Source organism: Haliaeetus albicilla, chromosome 3 (assembly GCF_947461875.1).
Source record: "Haliaeetus albicilla chromosome 3, bHalAlb1.1, whole genome shotgun sequence".
NCBI classification, from domain to species: Eukaryota; Metazoa; Chordata; class Aves; order Accipitriformes; family Accipitridae; genus Haliaeetus; species Haliaeetus albicilla.
Window position 1 is genome coordinate 25895430 of NC_091485.1, and position 21710 is coordinate 25917139.

General features: G+C 46.9%; 1 long non-coding RNA gene across 2 annotated transcripts; it reads right to left on the reverse strand.

Moving 5' to 3' along the window:
* Positions 1-2379: 2379 nt before the first annotated feature.
* On the reverse strand, positions 2380-21477 carry LOC138684728 (uncharacterized). Of its 2 annotated transcripts, XR_011323985.1 has the most exons (4): positions 18547-21477; positions 14671-17717; positions 12281-12651; positions 2380-2592 (listed from the first exon to the last, which is right to left on the reverse strand). It is a non-coding gene; the product is annotated as an uncharacterized lncRNA (long non-coding RNA). The 2 variants fall into 2 exon arrangements; XR_011323986.1 differs by lacking the exons at positions 2380-2592; positions 12281-12651 and adding an exon at positions 13341-13969.
* Between the last annotated feature and the right edge of the window lie 233 nt (positions 21478-21710).

A 21710-nucleotide genomic window follows, 5' to 3' on the forward strand; every position in this document is an offset into this window, starting at 1 on the left:
TGGAAGTCAAATTTCTATTTATTTATAGATAACCAAAATGAAAATATTATGTCTGTTTTCATGTGGCAGGCTTAGAAAACAAAAAACAGTCACAGGAAAAGCATTTGTGATGGCAAGTTACTGTCTTCTCACTGGGACTGCTCAGTCTGTGAGAAGGAAAGGGGAGGGCAGGGATATATATATATTTATTGAGATAGATACATATATAGTATGTGTTTATTTTCATATATATATTTATATATAGAAGTAAGAACATAATCTCAGGAGAAACCAATATGAATATTTTTAGTTAACATGAGAAGAAATAATACTTTTTCTGAGGCTAGAAAGGAGCAATGCATGCTCCACAAATGCACACGTCCTTGCTGGGCGCTGGAGGCCTGGACATTAGTAGTTTCGGTGAGGGCACGAATGACAGACAAATAAATCCAGGCCCTGGCTCCCACCACCGTAGCTCCTAGCACCCGTCCTCAGGATGTAGAAGGTGGCTGGGTACAGAGACGTGTGTGCAGGGGCCCTGGTCACTCCCCCAGCTTTCCTGTGGGAAGCCTCCAGGCAGGCCATGGGCTCTATAGGAGCCTTAGAAGCTGCACTCTGCATTTGTGAAAAGCAATTATAAGGTCAATTATAACATTTTTCTTCTTTCCCTGTAGCAAAGAACATCCCTAAGAGAGTCTCATCCAAACTCCTTCGCTCTGCTGCATCCTCCATTTCCCCAGCTTTGGCTGAGCCATACCCAAACAAACACCAGCCCTGAACCCCTCCCCTCTCCATCTGCCCCAAGGGCTCAGCACCTCTGTAAGAAAAGCTGTTGTCGCCTTGCACCCCAAAAAAATCAGCATCTAAAAATATCAGCTGGTGCTTTTATAAATGAAAAGGGCGGCCCATCGGATAAAACCCATTGGAGACCCAGCGGATACTTGGTGCCCACGTGTGTGCATGCACACTGTGCCACCCACCCGGGTGGATGAGCAGCAGGCATCGAGGCAAACCTCACGTGCAGCGATGCCGGCCAATTTGTGGAGAACAAAACCCTCCACCAACTCTTCCAGAAAAAAAAAAAAGCCTTGAACAAACCAGCCCCGGGCCATTTCAGCCAGCGCAAAGCTAACAAGCAAATCAAATAGAGAAATATCCCAGCAGACCTCAACTGGCTGAACAAACAAACAGAGAAACTCAGGTTCCAAAGAGCAGCGGAGCTGGGTTATGAAACAAGATTTTTGATACAAAAGGAAGCTTACAGCTATCTCTGGTGATTAGACACGGAAGAGAAAGGTCGCTCTGGGTGTCAGGCCACACTTCACACACACGGAGATTATTCAATCAATATTTGTCCTGGAATCACATGTGGTGGAAAAATTTTCAAGTGAATGGTCAGCAGAATTTAATGCTTGTATTCATTCACTTTGTGCTCTTGGATGGACATGTGTTTTTAAATCTAGCACAACTTAAGCTTCAGAATCCAGCAGGTTTTTAACCAAAATACAGGCAAATCTTGGAATTAAACACTGTATTTGTATATGCCTTTCAATTACATCTTCAGCAGGACGGGGACCACTCACCTATAATTTTAGAAAGGGATCTGTGGTAGGAGGGAGATTATTTGAATCGCCCAAGTTCTGGCCCTAATGGGAAAAATAATTTAGTTAAGGCTCCAGAAAAACAACCTTGTCCACAGAAACCTCCCCAAGGCAGAAGGGAGGGATTTATTCCTGCCATCGCTGCGTTCCCTGGCCATGCTGCTGCTGCATTAGAGGTTTTATTTAGGGTCACAGCAGTAACAGCAGGAAGATATAATCCTCTGATGAACAGACAGCTGTTACCCCTGCCTTCGTGAAAATGATGATCTCAGGTTGAGGATATTGTTGCCTTGAATCATCATATTTTTTTTATCCCCCCATGAGTTTGCCACAACAGATTGTTTGCTTATGTTCAGATCATAAGGTCGTGACTCAATTTCCATCCCCACCCCCCGCCAGCAAGAGTTAAAGGAAGTTTGACCGTAGGGGCCCTAACCATGGACTTTAGAATTTGGCTGCAAATGATGATGTTTAAAACACAAACAAAACAAAATAAAAACAGACGAAACCCAACCCTCTTGCCTAGTGACTTAATGACAAAGTATGCACAAGTCACAGCACAACATCCAGTTCACTTCAGGTTGTGATACAGCTGATGGGTGGCATTCAGATAACTATCACAGGGGCAGGGTGCCTCTAAGTCCTTAGAATAGTGGTTTTGTGTGACTAAAGTGAGGTATTGGTGCTCTCTAGGATTGCATAGGGGTTAATTTCAGCTGCACAGCGGATAGCCCGGGAGAGGAGAGCCCCATTCAACAGCAGGGAGAGCTATAGAACAAAGGCAAATACAGAGGCAGGGTGGCTGCTTCAAGGCAGAAGCTTTCAGGGAGAAGTTTATTTTAATAGCCTAGCTGGAAATTCACTGGAAAAACAGCTCCATTAGCCCTGGTCAGGAAGAGCAAAGGCAGAGATTAGGTTCCTCTGGCAGTCTGTCCTGCTGAAGTACCCGTGCTCCAGCACAAGACAAAGCGTTGCCATGTCCTGCATCCGATGTGCTTTCTTCCCTCTGCCACTAATGCAAAAGAAAAAAAGCCTCTAAGTTGGTCACACTGTGTTAAAGATCACTTTGATGGACTTCAAACAGCCTGCTGAAATCATCGGCTGCACACTCAGGGCTGCCCTGCTTCCACAGGAGACACTGCAGGAGGGCAGAGGGATGAGAAGGGAGCACTGCCCAAGTCAGGGACCACATCCATGTCCAGGGGAAAGGCTCGTTGTCTACATCGTGGGTGGAAAACCAGCAAACCCCATGCTGAGGTCATTTGGCATAGCACCATCCTGGCACATTCACAGGAAAACTCAGTCTTGCTTCTCTTGCAAACCATTTCTCTTCCACCTGCGCACTTCCTCCTCTCTAAAAACACTTCCCCTCAGGGCAGTGCTGACCCATGCCCCTGTGTCCTGGGTTCAGCTGGGATAGAGTTAATTTTTTTTTTACAGGAACCTGGGAGGTGGGGGGCATAGCCGGGGCAGCTGACCTGAACTGGCCAAGGAGCTATTCCATACCATGTGACATCATGCTCAGTATATAAAGGGGGAGCGGGCCGGGGGGTGGGCGCTTCTTTTCGGTGGGGGAAGTGGCAGAGCGTCGGGTCCCGGGTGGTGAGCAGTTGCACTGTGCATCACTCTTTTTGTATACTTTTTCCTTAGTACCGTTGTTGTTGTTGCAATTTCTTTGTGTTGTTCCAGTAAACTGCCTTTATCTCAACCTCGAGGTTCCAGGTTTGTTTTTTTTTCCTCTCCTCCGTCTCCCCCCCATCCCACCGGAGGGGGGCGGGAGGAGTGAGCGAGCGGCCGCGTGGTCCTTTGTTACCGGCTGGGCTGAAACCACGACACCCTGTCATTTGGGGAGAGGAAATTCCCTATTCAAAGTGGGGCACCCTGGCACGAAACAGGGTTTATCCTGCACATGGTGAACAGGGCTGGCACATTTCATGTGCGGAGTTGCTCTTTCTAGGTTTCACCCACACAAGGCTATTGCATTGTATTTTGTAAACTTGCAAGCGACTATTCAAGGGCCAGAGGGAAAAGAAAGATCCTCCCTGAGAGTGATGTGCCCCTCTCAGAACTTTGGCCCTCAGTCTGCTTGGCGCTGAGCATTATAGCGTCCTGCCTCACTGTGTGCTGTCCTCTGGCTCTGAATTGGGGCAAAACTGCACAGATTCAGGTGCAATTAAAATGATGTTTCATGGGAGTCACTCTTAATGCTCTGTAATGTATTTCCTTAAATAGCCACACATTTGGCCTAAAATTACTTGGCTCGATGCCCTTTAAAAATACTCACATTGGAAACAACTGCATACTGAATTTGAGCATTTGAAGTTCTGGGACAAATGACCCTACCTGCATTTGTCATCTTCTTATCTTTATGGGCCATCATCCTCCTGCTTCTCTCTGTAGTCCAAGTATGCTTCGTACAGAGCAATAAAAGCAACATATCCCTCACCTATCTTGTTCTGGTTGGCAAGCAAATACTAAAGGCTCAAGACCAGCAGATGGCTATTCAAACAAATTCACATCTTATCGAGCCTACAAAGGATTAACACACCCATGTTTTCACTGTGTGGTTCTCCTGTGAGCTGTAAGGGTTTTCCTAAAAACAGAAACTGCCAATGATTGTTTCCAAGGGCACAGTATGCTTCATAATATATTATCAGATATTACATTCGGCCCACTGAAATGCTAATTAGGTGTCAGTTTAAAATTCCTGTACCTTCTTAAGAACAAAAATCGGGAGAGGTGTGTCCTGGTTTCAGCTGGGATAGAGTTAACTGTCTTCCTAGTAGCTGGTACAGTGCTATGTTTTGAGTTCAGTATGTGAAGAATGTTGATAACACTGATGTTTTCAGTTGTTGCTCAGTAGTGTTTAGACTAGAGTCAAGGATTTTTCAGCTTCTCATGCCCAGCCAGGGCACCTGACCCAAACTGGCCAACAGTGTATTCCATACCATGTGACGTCCCATCTAGTTTAGGAACTGGGAAGTGGGGGGCAGGTTTTTTTGCCGCTCGGGGACTGGCTGGGTGTCAGTCAGCAGGTGGTGAGCAATTGCCCTGCGCATCATTTGTACATTCCAATCCTTTTATTACTACTGTTGTCATTTCATTAGTGTTATCATTATCATTATTAGTCTCTTCTTTTCTGTTCTATTAAACCGTTCTTATCTCAACCCAGGAGTTTTACTTCTTTTTCTGATTTTCTCCCCCATCCACTGGGATGGGGGGGAGTGAGTGAGCGGCTGCGTGGTGCTTAGTTGCTGGCTGGGGTTAAACCACGACAGTGCTTTTTGGCACCCAAGGTGGGGCACGAAGGGTTGAGATAACGACAAACCTGACCAGAGTTTGTTAAAACAAATTTGTTCTAAGCATTCATTATGTTGATTTATGTATTCTTAGAGTTGTTGCTCTGGTTTTTAAGGCTCTGTTATGTATCACCTCGCTTGCTGTATGTAGTTCCTCTTCTACTGCTTATCATCCGTGGGAGGTGGATTAAGGTTTTCGCCTTGATGTATGGTATAACTCTGGTTTATGGTATGATAAAGTCATCAGCTGTGGGATTAATCCGGTATTTGCACTTAGCATTGTCACCTTTATACTGCGGGAGCCATCTGTGGGAAACTATTAATAATTATACCATGTACCTTTCCTCCATGGAAAACCAGTCTGTGGGTGGGGTACCTTTCTTCCCCTCTCCTTTCTCCTTCGGTCCAGTTACAATGGTGTTTGAGAATTTTGAAAAATTTGAATACTCCTGGAATGTTGGGACTAGCACGGTCCTAGCCCTACTGCTAGGAATTAGCATACTTCTGAATGTGGTTCAGCTCTCATTTAAGGTTAAACAGCTATTTAAGAAGATCACCCAGAGATGTGCCCCAAGGCTGGATAATTATGAGTGGCAGGGTGTGTGGGGTAGTATGGGCAAGTACCTAGAAAAGTGGGCACCTCCAATGTTTTGGAAATTCACCCCTGAACAAGTGCAGGATCCAGAAGAACTAGTAAAATATTTGGAAAAGGTATGCTGTCACCCCGGCAGCTCCAGAGAGATACAAATCACTGCAATGTGCTGGGGCCTGGCCCATGCCTATCGAGCCCTGTTCGACACCACTCAGTACCCTCAAGGGGAAGAGAAAGTCCCTGGACCTAACAACAAAATGATGAGCACCGCAGCCACCCAAACCTTGGCAACGGGCGCTGCGGCCCCTCCAGTCCCGGCAAGGAGCATTGCAGGCACCCAGACCTTGGCGACAGGCACCGTAACCCCTCCAGCCCCAGCGATGAGAACTCAGGCTACCCAAACCTCAGCAACAGGCACTGCAGCCCCTCCAGCCCTGGCAATGGGCACAGCAGCTACCCAAACCTTGGCAACGGGCACTGCGGTCCCTCCAGCCCCAGCGACGAGCACTGCTGCTACCCAAACCTCGGCGACAGACACTGCGGTTATCCAAAACCCGGTGAGCGATACTGCAACTGAACCAGCGGACCAACCTGCACCAGCATCAGTTGCCCCCGTACAGAAAAAGAAATATACAAAAAAATCAGTTCGCTTAGCAAAGGATGAAGATGAACCAGGGTCATCACGGGAACAGGAGGAAGAGGCAGAACCAGAGGTAATAACCCGGTCCCTATCCTTGAGTGAGCTGCGGGATTTGCGAAAAGACTTTGGCCGCCGTATAGGTGAGCATATTATCACCTGGCTCCTCCGATGCTGGGACAATGGGGCTAATAGCTTGGAATTAGAAGGTAGGGAAGCCAAGCAGCTGGGATCGCTTGCCAGGGAAGGTGGCATTGACAAGGCAATTGGAAGAGGGACACAAGCCATCAGCCTCTGGAGGCGACTCCTGTCAAGTGTGAAGGAAAGGTACCCCTTTAAGGAAGATGTTATATGTCAATCAAGCAAGCGGACCACCATGGAAAAAGGTATTCAATATCTGAGGGAATTAGCTATGCTAGAGACCATCCATCATGACCCGGACAACCCACAATTACCCAAAGATCCAGACGAAGTCCAATGCACACGACCCATGTGGCGGAAGTTTGTACGGAGCGCACCGTCATCCTATGCCAACGCATTGGCAATAATGGCCTGGAAGGATGAAGAGGCACCGACAGTGGAGGAAGTGGCTCACCTACTCTGGCAATACGAAGAAAATCTCTCCTCCTCCCTACAAGCCTGCATTGCGGCTGTGGAGAAGCTGTCCGAGGATTTCCAGCAATTCAAAGAGGATATGTCCTACTCCACACATGTAAGGACCAATGTCTCAGCTATTAGGAGTGAGCGTTCCTCTGCCCAAGAGAGAGAATATAGAAGGTACACACCGCGAGGTGCCCTGTGGTTTTACCTATGTGATCAAGGAGAGGACATGAGGAAATGGGACGGAAAACCTACCTCGGTCCTAAATGCACGGGTACGTGAACTGCGAGGAAAAACCACCACAAAAGGGGATTCTACCAGGAAAAATGCCGCTCCAGTTTCCAAACAGAGTAGAAGGGCTGATTTTATTTCCGATCCTCTTGAAGGGACTTCTGAGCCAATTTTACAAGAAGTGAATACTGAATACTCTGACCAGAATTAGAGGGGCCGTGCCTCCAGCCAGGTGGAGGAAAGGGATAACCGGGTCTATTGGACGGTGTGGATTCGATGGCCTGGCACGTCAGACCCACAGGAGTATAAGGCTCTAGTAGACACCGGCGCACAGTGCACTCTAATGCCATCAAGTTATAAAGGGACAGAATCCATTTGTATTTCTGGTGTGACAGGGGGATCCCAAGAGTTAACTGTATTGGAAGCTGAAGTAAGCCTAACTGGAAATGAATGGCAGAAACACCCCATTGTGACTGGTCCAGAGGCTCCGTGTATCCTTGACATAGACTATCTCAGGAGGGGGTATTTTAGGGACCCGAAGGGGTATCGATGGGCTTTTGGTATAGCTGCCTTGGAGACGGAGGGCACTGAACAGCTGTCTACCCTGCCTGGTCTCTCTCAAGACCCTTCGATTGTGGGGTTGCTCAAGGTTGAAGAACAACAAGTGCCAATTGCTACCACGACAGTGCACCGGCGGCAATATCGCACCAACCGAGACTCTCTGATTCCCATCCACAAGTTGATTCGCCAACTGGAGAGCCAAGGAGTGATCAGCAAAACTCGCTCACCCTTTAATAGTCCCATATGGCCAGTGCGGAAGTCTAATGGGGAGTGGAGACTAACAGTTGACTATCGTGGCCTGAATGAAGTTACGCCACCACTGAGTGCTGCCGTTCCAGAGATGCTAGAACTTCAGTACGAACTAGAGTCAAAGGCAGCCAAGTGGTATGCCACAATTGACATTGCTAATGTGTTTTTCTCAATCCCTTTAGCAGCAGAGTGTCGTCCACAATTTGCCTTTACTTGGAGGGGTGTCCAGTACACTTGGAATCGATTGCCCCGGGGTGGAAACACAGCCCCACCATTTGCCATGGACTAATCCAGACTGCACTGGAAAAAGGTGAAGCTCCGGAACACCTGCAATACATTGATGACATCATCGTATGGGGCAACACGGCAGAAGAAGTCTTTGAGAAAGGGAAGAAAATAATCCAAATCCTTCTGAAAGCCGGTTTTGCCATAAAAGAAAGTAAGGTCAAGGGACCTGCACAGGAGATCCAGTTTTTGGGAATAAAATGGCAAGATGGAGGTCGTCAGATCCCAATGGATGTGATTAATAAAATAGCAGCTATGTCTCCCCCGACTAATAAAAAGGACACACAGGCCTTCTTAGGTGTCATGGGGTTTTGGAGAATGCATATTCCAAATTACAGTTTGATTGTAAGCCCTCTCTATCAAGTGACCCGGAAGAAGAATGATTTTAAATGGGGCCCTGAACAACAACAAGCCTTTGAACAAATTAAACGGGAGATTGTTCATGCCGTAGCCCTTGGACCAGTCCGGACAGGACAAGATGTTAAAAATGTGCTCTATACTGCAGCTGGGGAGAATGGCCCTACCTGGAGCTTCTGGCAGAAAGCACCTGGGGAGACCCGAGGCCGACCCCTGGCGTTTTGGAGTCGAGGATATCGAGGATCCGAGGCTCGCTATACTCCAACTGAAAAAGAGATATTGGCAGCGTATGAAGGAGTTTGAGCCGCCTCAGAAGTGGTTGGTACTGAGACACAGGTCCTCTTAGCACCCCGACTGCCAGTGCTGGGCTGGATGTTCAAAGGGAGGGTCTCCTCTACACATCACGCGACTGACGCCACGTGGAGTAAGTGGATCGCACTGATCACACAACGGGCTCGCATAGGAAACCCCAGTCGCCCAGGAATTTTAGAAGTGATCACGGACTGGCCAGAAGGCAAAGATTTTGGAATGTCGCCAGAGGAGGAGGTGGTACGTGCTGAAGAAGCCCCGCTGTATAATAAACTGCCAGAAAATGAGAGGCAATATGCCCTGCTCACTGATGGGTCCTGTTGCATTGTGGGAAAGCATCGAAGGTGGAAAGCTGCTGTATGGAGTCCTACACGACAAGTTGCAGAAACTGCTGAAGGAGAGGGTGAATCGAGTCAGTTTGCAGAGGTGAAAGCCATCCAGCTAGCGTTAGATATTGCTGAAAGAGAAAAGTGGCCAGTGCTCTATCTCTATACTGACTCATGGATGGTGGCAAATGCCCTATGGGGGTGGCTACAGCAATGGAAGAAGGGCAACTGGCAGCGCAGAGGTAAACCCATTTGGGCTGCCACACTGTGGCAAGATATTGCGTCCCGGCTAGAGAATCTGGTTGTAAAAGTACATCATGTAGATGCTCACGTACCCAAGGGTCGGGCCACTGAAGAACATCGAAACAACGAACAGGTGGATCAGGCTGCCAAGATTGAAGTAGCTTAGGTGGACCTGGACTGGCAACATAAGGGTGAGCTATTTATGGCTCGATGGGCCCATGATACTTCAGGCCATCAGGGAAGAGATGCAACATATAGATGGGCTCGAGATCGAGGGGTGGACCTGACCATGGACACTATCGCACAGGTTATCCATGAATGTGAAACATGTGCTGCAATTAAGCAAGCCAAGCGGTTAAAGCCCCTGTGGTATGGAGGGCGATGTCTGAAATAAAATTTGGGGAAGCCTGGTAGATTGACTATATTACACTCCCACAAACTCGCCAAGGCAAGCACTATGTGCTTACAACGGTGGAAGCAACCACCGGATGGCTGGAAACATATTCTGTACCCCATGGCACTGCCCGGAACACTATCCTGGGCCTTGAGAAGCAGGTCTTGTGGTGACATGGCACCCCAGAAAGAATTGAGTCAGACAACGGGACTCATTTCCGAAACAACCTCATAGACACCTGGGCCAAAGAGCACGGCATTGAGTGGGTGTATCATATCCCCTGTCATGCACCAGCCTCTGGGAAAATTGAGTGATACAATGGACTGTTAAAGACTACATTGAGAGCAATGGGGGGCGGAACTTTCAAACATTGGGATACACATTTAGCAAAAGCCACCTGGTTAGTCAACACCAGAGGATCTGCCAATCGGAGTGGCCCTGCCCAATCAGAATTTTTACATACTATAGAAGGGGATAAAGTCCCTGTAGTGCACATGAAAAACGTGTTAGGGAAAACAGTCTGGGTTACTCCTGCCTCAGGCAAAGGTAAACCCATTCGTGGGATCGCTTTTGCTCAAGGGCCTGGGTGCACTTGGTGGGTGATGCGAAAAGATGGAGAAGTCCGATGTGTGCCTCAAGGGGATTTGATTTTAGGTGAGAATAGCCAGAATTAAACTGTATGATATTAGTTGCTATATAACCCTGCTACTGTATGTTATCATTACTATAATTGTTATATGCTATATCCATAGTACTATAGTAAGAATCACTTGGATCAAGCAAGAAAGAACTGTGATAAAACTGAGCAAAGCGCAGTAGTGGTGGAACCAGAACTGACTCCAGCATGCAACAATCCAATGGTGCACACCATCCTCCTGCTGCGTCAAATGTCATCTGCTCGTCACACCGCACTGAAGCCCAATTCTGCTCTACCGACTGAGAGGACTTTGCACCATCCCTCCTGCCCAGACAGACTGGTATGACAGATGGAGCCCAGAGTCGGAAACTAAATGAACTCAACAAACATTTTATGAACATAACCCATGAACTAAAGAACTGATATCTCTGTGTGTGTATACTTTTATATATATATATATATATATATATATATATAATTGTTCATATGTCTCAAAGGGACAGAAAGGTGGTGATGATTGATCAGAATGTAACTAAAAGTATGGGAACTGAGCATGACGTCAATGGTATAGAATAAGGGGTGGATACTGTCCTGGTTTCAGCTGGGATAGAGTTAACTGTCTTCCTAGTAGCTGGTACAGTGCTATGTTTTGAGTTCAGTATGTGAAGAATGTTGATAACACTGATGTTTTCAGTTGTTGCTCAGTAGTGTTTAGACTAGAGTCAAGGATTTTTCAGCTTCTCATGCCCAGCCAGGGCACCTGACCCAAACTGGCCAACAGTGTATTCCATACCATGTGACGTCCCATCTAGTTTAGGAACTGGGAAGTGGGGGGCAGGTTTTTTTGCCGCTCGGGGACTGGCTGGGTGTCAGTCAGCAGGTGGTGAGCAATTGCCCTGCGCATCATTTGTACATTCCAATCCTTTTATTACTACTGTTGTCATTTCATTAGTGTTATCATTATCATTATTAGTCTCTTCTTTTCTGTTCTATTAAACCGTTCTTATCTCAACCCAGGAGTTTTACTTCTTTTTCTGATTTTCTCCCCCATCCCAGTGGATGGGGGGGAGTGAGTGAGCGGCTGCGTGGTGCTTAGTTGCTGGCTGGGGTTAAACCACGACAGGTGACAACATGTCATTGCTGTTTAGAGCAGCACGAAATTTAAACTGGGGAATTTCTTGAAATTAGAAGGAGGAATTTCAACACTAATTGAAGTTCTGCAATTTTTAAACCTTTGTTTACAGCCTGTTCTTCTTCACTTCTTTTTCTCACAAACATGTTTTCTACCCCCAAAAATAAACAATCACTCAGGTGAAACTGTACATGGAGGTGGGACCTCGTGGCCACTTAGGAGCTGCTGAGGTTGTCCCTAACACCAGTAGCGCATAAATCAGTGCAGGCAGATCTCTCCTGAAATGTGCTTCAAGTTTCTCAACACCAAGTGTCAATCCTACCATATCACCATCAAGACCTTTTCTTGGAGGTTTTTACTTGTGCCTTAAATCGAAAGGTGTCTTAGGCACCTTTAGGATTTCTTCTTAGAGCCATCTCACCATCATCTGCCCTAAGGATGACAGGGGAAATGGCACACACAAATGGTCCCTATGCCTTTAGCACGTGGATTTCTCACACTGGCCACCCTCTGCACCTCAAGTGAGGTGCAAAGGGAGTTGTACTGATGTTAGAGCATCAGTGACAGAAGGTAGGACTATACCAGCAGAGACAAGATATAGATGAACCAGTGCTGAGAATAGAGTTAGAGAAGACATTTCAGCTGTGGTTACAGAAGTGATAAGACCAGGACTGGAAGATACAACTCTGAAACCCTGGTTTCATTTCTTTCCACTAGAGAACCTGTATTTCTGGACTCATAGTACCAGATGGGATGTGATGGGACCACACTTGAGGTTTCATTTACATCTGTACCCTTGATGTACACCACATCTGACTCCATTTAACTGCCTGTTTTCCCCAGCTTACAATCTTGCCTTGAAATTCGAGTCCCAGCCTCCCCGTAACTTCCAGTCCATTCATTCATTACCTGCTGGCAAAGAACTGCAGGTTAAATTCTGTCTCCTTCGTATCACTTACGGGCATAACAGCTACTTTGCTGGCAATTTTAACAGCTTGGAGTTAAAAATAAAGCACAGATACATTTGATCAGCTTCAATTCAGGGAATGAACACTCAGAATATTGAATCAAAGAAGTATTCAGCTATCTGCAGCAATCGCTCTGGTCTCTGACCAACTGGTCAGATCGATGCTTTTCTTCCCCAGAATCCCTTCTTTTCAAGGCATATTCAAGAGAGCTTTGAAGTTCCAGGGTTTTCTTCTATTAAGCGTTGCTCCTGCTGCAAGTCAACATTAAGGCAACGTAAAACTCTTACAATATACAACACAAGACCTTGGTTTTCAGAGGAGAGATGCATTTAAGGCAAACATTAATTTAAAGCCAGATTCTAATATGCTCCCTCACAAAGAATAGTACTTTAATCCAGCAGTAGTCCCATAAAAGCCTATGGGATTACTCCTGCAGTATGGTGCTTTTCAAAAGGGGTATCATCATTAGGGTGCAGCTCTTGGAAATAACACTATGGTTGCAAGGAAGGTGTGAACAAGCTTTTACTACTGAGGATCCACTAGTTAGTCCTAACGATGGTTTGAATATGGCTGATTGCATCTTGCCTCATTGGCAGAGTAGAAAAGAACTCTTTCAATTAGTTTTGAAAATGAGTGAATTTAATCAGAATATTGCAGAATACCTGATATTTACAGAATATTTAGTTTTGTGCTAAACCCCAAGTTTTTAGCCAGGATTCAGCTACTCTCGCTATAGAAGCCTCTTGCTTTGAGGCAGCTTGTTCCCATAGGAACACAGTCACACTGGCATCATGGAGAAGGCTAAAACATTTCCAAAAACAGCCAGCAGAATAATTCTGCTACGTATTCCTTCTACTGCTCTAGTTTAAGTGTGTGTATTATGTCCTATTATATCTAGTTGGAATTACATCCCCGCAGGGCAAAATGAAATGCGCACACACACACACACATTATAGAGACAGCCAAAATCTTGTTAATTCCTGTTGGTGTACATTTGAACTATTTCTTTTTTTTTTTCTTGAGGGGCTGGAACAAAAACCAGCCACCTCCAAAGACACTGCAGTAAATTAGAAGTAAACCATCCATTTTTACTTTGGAAGAAGGAATTACTGGTGTGTCGAACTTCCCAACAGAGAGACCTGCAGATGCACCACATATGTACCAAATGCCATGCTAGGAGAGCCGTACCCTCCTGCTACATTGCTGTTTCTTTCACTTTGCTTTCTGGCCCCTAACAAAGTTTTATTTTGTAATAAATTTTAGAATGGATCTGATGATAGACTCTTTCCAGCTCTCATTTCTTCACAGCTTAATGGATTTATCCATTCCTTGGGGCTCAAGGAGGCTTGAATTTTAGTCTTTTGATTTGAATGCCGTCTCTCTTCCCCTACTTTCTTCTACACCTGAATGCTTCATTTATTTAAACGGCCTCATTGATCTCCAATATGAAGATTATTACACTGAGGTGCTATTCAGTTTGAGCAGAGACAGCAGAAGGCTTTGGATCTGTCTTGCCAGGGGATTGCCTTTCCGTTTATGTCATTTCCATTTGCTGCTTAGAAAACTTTCCTGCCAAAACATTCAGAGGAGAAATGTATCCCGTTTAGACCAATTTTTAGCAGCTTTAATTTCAATGTGATTATGTAAAACGTGCACGTGGCAAGTTATGGTTATTTGGGCTGGGGCTGAGCTGCTGGTTCCCCCCCCAGTGGCAGCAAGCCACCCCCCCGCCCCATGGGCCAGCAGCTGCCCTGGTGGACCCCAGCGCAGAGCTGGGGCACCCGTGGCCATTCCTCTGCAGGTGAACTTGCTGTTCCTCGAGGCGGGGGGGCTGGACTCTCTCTCCTCCCAACACAAAGGCAAGCAGAATGATTTTGGAAGCGCAGGCAACAGCCCCACGTGAGCACCATGTCAGCGGCCCAGGGCGGCAGGGAGCCATGAAAGACCTCCAAAGGGCTGTGGTGGGAAGCCCGCGACCTGACCCGGCCCGTGATGAGACCCCCCTGGTCGGGCACACACCAGCATCGAGGTGCGCAGCCTTTGGCAGCTCAGAGGTTTTGAGGGAGAGGAGCTGACTGCCATCCTCCTCCCACCCAGCCCGCAGCCGAGGCTGGTCCCATGACCCCCCACCACCAAGGTCGCCACCATTTCACCTTCTTTCTCAGCAGCTCAGTCGCTTGTGTCAGTTTTTCGGGCTGCCCTGGGACAGAGGCAGAGCTGACCTGGCTGGGTTTTATTAAGCTGGAAATTTGCTGGTGGCAAATATTTACCTGGGAGTATTGCTTGGAGGATCCAGGCAGGACCCGTGCCCCATCCTGGGGGCAAGGAGAAGTGGCTGCAGACCTCCTGGACCCTGGTGCAGGTGGCCCAAGGTGGCAGGACTCAAGGGTGCAGGTGCAGGTTTTATTTCTCTTCTGCTTTCCACACCAGCCTGTGATGAGCACTACCTGCTGAGGATCTCCCAAAGTTAAAAGGGTTCTGAAACTCCCTGAAATTTCAGAGTGAACCAAGCCTGGCGCTCACACGATATCATGTTGCACGCAGACCGAAAAAAGCCATTGAGCTGAACGCAAAACCCCAGCTCCTGCCGCCAAAAAGTTTTCCATTTGCCTCCTTCATTCCCCTTGGAATCACACTCCCTGAATTTAATATTTTCAAGAGGAGAAAAAAAATAATCTCCTTTGAACTTTTTTTCTTTTTCTTGGATATTAAACATTTCCAGTCAAGCTGAACTCGTAAGAGAGTGTCTGAAGTGAAACACTCCACCAGCATGTCCCTCCGGGAACTTCAAACACTAGTTATTTAATGTTTTTACTCATTGAAGACCATGTCTGAGAAGGTGTCAACAGCGTTTTCACTCTCACCCTGCCCCTTGGTCTGACTGTCCTGTGAACTGGAGGACTTTCCTACCCTCAGCAGCCAGCAAATTGAAGGACTTGCTCACATGAATGTTTCAGAAACCTGCAGCCTGTTTTAAAATTATCCCTAGGCGATTAAAAATTAATGGAGGCTGTGATGAAGACAGATGTTCTTGCAGGCTTCCCTCTGAAACCTTAATGTCCAGTGATTCTGTACTTGATTCCAAATTGTCTCAAAATGGTAAAAAACAGGATAAATCACAGCTGTCACTTAATGAAAACCTTAAAAAAGCTCTTTTTAGCAATCAGTTGTTCTGTTCTACTGCACTTACAAATGGCTTTTTATTTACACCTCTGCTTAAGGAGATTTCCAGGCAGACAGGACATTTGCCCATTCCTCATCTCAATAAAGACTACTCCATTTTGAACCTCACGCCTATGTTAACTTATGATACTGCAAAAAAAAAAAAAATTCTGATTTCAAGGAAGAAAACTGCAGCAAGACAAGGACAAACAGAGACAGGGGTTGTTTTCTGTACAAGTGCCCACAGTTTTTGTTTTTCAAGGGAGGGAGGAGTTATGTGGCCCTGTTCCCATTTAATCACTCCAGTAGGAGCCAGCAACAGCCACATTCCAGTTGCAGTTCCGACATGGCCACCTTCCTTGTTTTGTCTAGTTATCCTGCAAGCTCACTGAGGCATGGGAGAGCATTTTAGCAGCACCCAGTAAAAGAGAGCTCCCAGTTTAGTGTGGGTCTTTAAGGGGTCTGACAGCATATAGAGTGAACAAACAACAGCAGCAACAACAAAAAAACTCAAAGCCACCTTAAGTTGAATGAGGAACTTGAAAAATCCAAGCATGCAAAAAAATAGTGAGGGGGACTTCATGTTGGATGTGTAAGCCCTCAGCTCCCCCCGTGTGTATGTGTCAGACCCAAGGACAGTATCTTTTCCTCCTGCAGCTCCTTCCCTCTCCACATCCAAGCGGGCTGCTCCCTCCTCCACTCCACTTGCCTGCCCTGCACCGGTGGTCCAGCAGCTGCCCCCGCCGTGCCCCAGAGCAGCTGGGAACATCCCTCCCACCACTCCTGTAGGTCAGGGGACTGCAGGTGCTCAGCCCATTCAGCAAATGCGGAAGGCTGAAGTCTGCTCCATGAAGATATATCCTCACTGGCAGTTCTAGCTGCTAGGCAGGACTAAGTCCCTAGCTAGCATACGCAAGCTATGATTCAAAGCTTAAAATTGGGCAGAGGTGGGTGGATTTTGATGGGAAGGGCACCCCCTCCTCCTTTCCCAGCCCCACTTCAGAGACAGAAGCCCGCCTCCCGAATTCTTGTCTTGGTGCTGGGATGCTGGAGTATGCCAAAGGAAAGGTCACAAGAATTTCTAATGTGGGCAAAGCGATGTATTTTTCTTGGTCTTGCCCTTGGAGCTGGCATAACCATTTTGACCAAAGTTTTCCAAGAAATGTTTGGCCTGAATTGGATCTAGCATGGGTCTCGCAATGGAAAATATTAAGTATTCTTAATAAATGGCTGTTGCCACCAGCCTCACCTAAAGGTACTGTAAGTTGGAGTAATGATACAGATTCCAGTTTTGACTTAACTAGACTGCCCTAATTTCTCTGAGAGACAAACGACTATCAAATCAGCTCTACCACCCATATGCACACCACTAGCTTACTGAAGATCTCAGGAACCTTTCAACGCACACACAAACACCACGCATGCTGCAACTCTGACATCCAAAACAATTGGCAGGTTGCGTGCTCTGACCATCCGCACCTCAACTGATCCGCAGACACACTGTTTCATCTTTGCTGAGGGCATCTGCTTCTGCACATCCTGTCCTGCAGTCACACACACTGCTCCAACCATGATTTTAGGCGGTCACAAATCTCTACCACTTTTCCACTGCCATATACGAATTTGGTTTTGCATTAACTTGGTAATGTTGGCACCTACCCTGGAACGATGCAAACAAACAACATTAGGTTCTTCATAAAGAGGCAAGTGTGGACCTACACCTATCCAAGGAATGCTGCTCTTCAAAAAAGGTGACACTCATGTTAGTGTCAAGCTTTTACATTTCAATTAGCAAAGGTGGCCCTCAACAAGTAAAACACTCAGGCTCCTGAAAAACGACCAATGGGAAGCACAAGTACTTAGTATTTCTGAGAATCGGGCTAAATTTACAACAGACTGAAGGTTAGGGCCTGGCACCAAAACAGGCCTTGCTATCCAGATGCAGTATTAGTCTTTTGTAAATAATTTGTACTGTCTTTATCCAATTTCCAGTCTTAACTATGGCTCTCAGTGAAATGTGTTCAAACTCCCTCTACTTTTTTCTGCCAGACACTCTTTCTAAGCAGAAGGATTATTAAATTCATATTCCAAGTCCTTCTCGAATACTACAACTGCTTTCCTCTTTTGAAGCACAATTCTCTTCTGAAAAGGGACTCTGGGAAGGAAAGAAAAAAGCATTTATAAAGACTGCACATTTCTTGTTTCTCCAAAGTCTCACACAGCAAGGGTGCTCACAGGCTACAGCAAATCTGCCTAACTGTTGGGATCCGATAGTCATATCCATGACCACTGGTAATAATGATCTCTGTTCTCAACTACAGGAGCGCAGAAGCATTACCTCCAGACTATGTCTTTGCTGAGCTTTGCATAACAGCATTACCTGACTGATCCTAACAGTCAGAAAACATGCCTGTCAAAATTAAACGAGACAATTGCATTTACTTTTTCTTCCACTAGCTGCCTTGGTTCTGCAGCTCTAACAAGTATCAGTGACAATAAGAAACTTGTTTTTGTCACTAAACCAGGCAAGAACTATGCTGAGGCCACTCAAGAACTGGCCTGGTGACTCACGCTGGTGACTCAGGACCGGTTAGTCCTGCAGAGTTAACTCTCGATATAATACAAATCTTGCCTCTAACTCAAATTCCAGGTGAAGTTTTCGATTCACTCGCAAAGATATTTTTAAGCTTGACTTGGCAAGCCACTCAGGAGCCCAGCTTTAGCTCAAGGTCTGTGCCCTTTCAGACTGGCTCTTCATGTCCTGCTGGCCACACGCTTGCATTGCAGCAGGACTGCCCTCACACTCGTTAAAGTAAACCCAAGACAACATGAGGCTTCCACACTTGGCTTAACTTGGAAGGCAGGTACGCAGAGGCACTGTTTCTCGAATCTCATTTCTCAGACTGGAAAACTGCTGAGCTTTCATTTTTGTTCAAACTCCCTCCACCTTCTTCAATGTCTTTAAAGCCAGCCTCTCCACTTACCTGAGTTAATGGGTCCCCCAAATTCCATGTCATCTCCAAACACCCACAACTGATGAGTCTCTCTTCTAGCTCTTGGGGCACTGGGTGAAAAAGCCATCATGCTCTACCACTCCTATTACCACTTGTCATCCAACCACTTACATAAGTCTGTGACCTCTGAAAAATACCTATTTGCTTGCACTTAGGTAGAGCTGGTTGGTTGGAAGAGATCTGGGAGAGAGAAATGATTGAAAAAACAGTCACAGAAGCAAGCTTCCAGAATATGCCTTTTTGGTTTTCCTTTCAACTTTGCTATTTCCTCTAGTCAACCACTGGTTCCCCATCAAAGAAAAAACTTTCAAACGGCAAAGTCAATTTGTTTAACATTTCCACATATCTTCCAGCAGACAGGACTACTATAGCACATGTAACCATCTATAGTTCTGCTAAGCACAGATCAAAAGGACATAAGTAACTGGAAAAAAACATTCACCTTAGGTTGTGCACATTCATTTAAATTTGCTGCCAAATGTATAAATAGGTCTAGAGAATTTAGAGTATTAGAGTATTTCTAACACGCCAATTATCTTTGTACTGTGGTACCCCACTCGTTATCAAAAATAGCTTCACTTCAGACTGAAAAAGTCATGCTTTTCTTCTTGTATGTGGCTTTCTCAAACAGGTTTATTCTTATGCGCTGTGGAAGGGATGTTTTAACCCACCTTCAACGTGATTTTTGGAAAAGGCAGTCTGCGCACACACAGTACCCCCAGAGGCGGCTTGTGCAAGTTAGACCATGGACATCAGGCTACCGAAGTAGTTAGGCTGGTGAGCACAGACATGCACTTTGCAAAGGTTGCACCGGGTGATAAGGTGAGCTCAGCTGAACGAGCCTGGCTAGCAAAGGCCTACAGTGTATCCTGACCCCTCCAATTTTGATGCAAGGAGGTTCAATAAGCTCAACCATTCACATAAGCATTCCTGGTCCCAGAGACAGTATTGTAAAAATCATGTGCCAAAAAGCATCTGGATGCACATGTGGACATGGGGCGGGTAACACTTTCCTCTGGGACAGCTCTAGAGGAGCAGAGGTCATGGCTCCATTTAAAATAATGCTTACAACAGAGAGTGTGATTTGTCCTATCACAAGAGTAATTTTGTGAAAGGAGTGCACACTTCTGCACTCATAAAAACTGTCCCAAGTTAGACCTACCTCTGGAACCCCACCTGGTGTTTTGGTGGTAGTTCTCTTTCCCAGAACTATACCTTGTGAGCGGCTGGATTTGGAAAATACACTCCAGGACTCAGTTGCCATAGTAAGCTTTTGACCTCTGGAGAGAAACACTCACTGTGGCTGCTTTCCCTTAGAAATGCAAGAGGAAAAAAAAATCCCAGCATATACCTTACTCGGCTATAATGTTGGAGGCCCGAGTTTCGTGACCTACCTACCATCTCGTAGTAGTCCTTGGACCAGAAGTCAGCATCCAGTCAATGTGCTATCAGGCTGTGACACCTCTCTGTGGCCCAGGACCCCTCCTCCAAAAAGTCCCGAATTCTTTTAAAAGCAGTACTGTGTCAAAAGGAGCACGGAGCTCCTCCACGGGAGCAGAGTGCATTGGTGCCCCAACACCAGACATCCCGCTGGTTCCCACTGCACGGACAGGGCCTCCAGTCAGAAATGGGCATTGCCTGCCCCATCAAAGGAAGGTGACAGGTATCCAATTCCTTGGTCTTCCTCTCCGAAAGAGAAGTTTGAAGGACACATTGCAACCACAGGGGTACAGAGCATCCGCCTAGCAGGTGGGAGATGCCAGCTGGGCTCTTCTTCGGGGAGGCAAGTCTAGCACTCAGGCCGACCCACCTCCCATCCAAATGATTGAGCCCTGACATGCCAGAGGGACGGGCACACCAGTGCCCTCTGTTAGGAAAGACAGCTTCAGTGTAAACCTCAAGAGAGCAGTCTGAATTGAGAATGCCCATCTCAAAATAGCACTTACCTTTCTAAGAAGGTGGGATCTGGGAAACATCCCTTTCCTCCATAACTTCTCATTCCCTTGCTCAGTGCTTCTTGCTCAGGATGCTGCCGATACAGCATCCTTACCGCATAAGGAGCACACCCCAGGGACTTGGCCCCTTAAAGTTCAGGTTTTGTGGCACCCAGTGTCAGTAAAGGCCAAACTTTCAGAAATCAATCCAAGTCACAGAGCTTGATTCTAAAGTCATTGAATGCTCAAAAGGTCAATTTTGAGAGGAATGCAAAACTGGGTCCATAGCTCCCTCTAACAATAGGATTAGGTTCCCCTCTGATCAATCTAATTTTTTTTTTTAGATCAAATTAGCAAGCTTTTGATAAAATTGTAGGGGACATTACAATATTTGTGACAGTTTGGGATGGCCTGTAAATCATCTACCAACCATAGCTAGAATATAATACAAGTCATTGTAATGCTTTATGAAGTAGGCGCACATTGCTATCTTGCAACAACCATATGTTCTGCTGTTTGTATGTATGTGTTACCCAACCCTTACATAAGCCGTTGATGAAATTATCATCACAGGACAAGAACACTTGTAGCACGGTTGAGTTGATCAAAATAAAGTAATGAAGAAAGGAAGGAGGTTTATGCTAAGGCGGGACTGGCTGGTCGCCCTCCCAAGCCGCAGCTGCAGAAGGAGGGAGCGTGCAGACCTGCAGCCAGCTGCACCACAGCCATCGCTTCGGAAAAGACAGGGAATAGACAGATTTCGGGCTTGGGCTACATACCAGAGAGCAAACTAAATAACCGCACTTTCTCTGGTGCACGGGAGAGGGAAGGGAACTCGCGACACCTTACTTACACACGCACACGCACACACACACACACGCACGCCTCACAGGGCAGCTGGGGCAGCCCAGCCTTGCCGCACCGGGGGACGCGCCGCCGGCAGCCAAGCGCTTCCCCGGGGGCTGCCCCCTCGGCCCCCCGCCTCCCCCCCTCCCGCCCGCCGGGGCGCCAGCGCCTGCCCCGGGCCACTGGCCCCCTCCTGGTAAAACCGGCGGGGCAGCACCCGGGCCACTTTGCCGCAGCACGGCTGCAGCCCGGTGCCGCTCCAGCAGCCGCGGGGGGCCGGGCCGGGCCGGGCCGAGCCGCAGCCCCCGGGTCCGGTGCTGCCGGTGCCAGCCTCCGAGGGGCATGTGCCGTGTA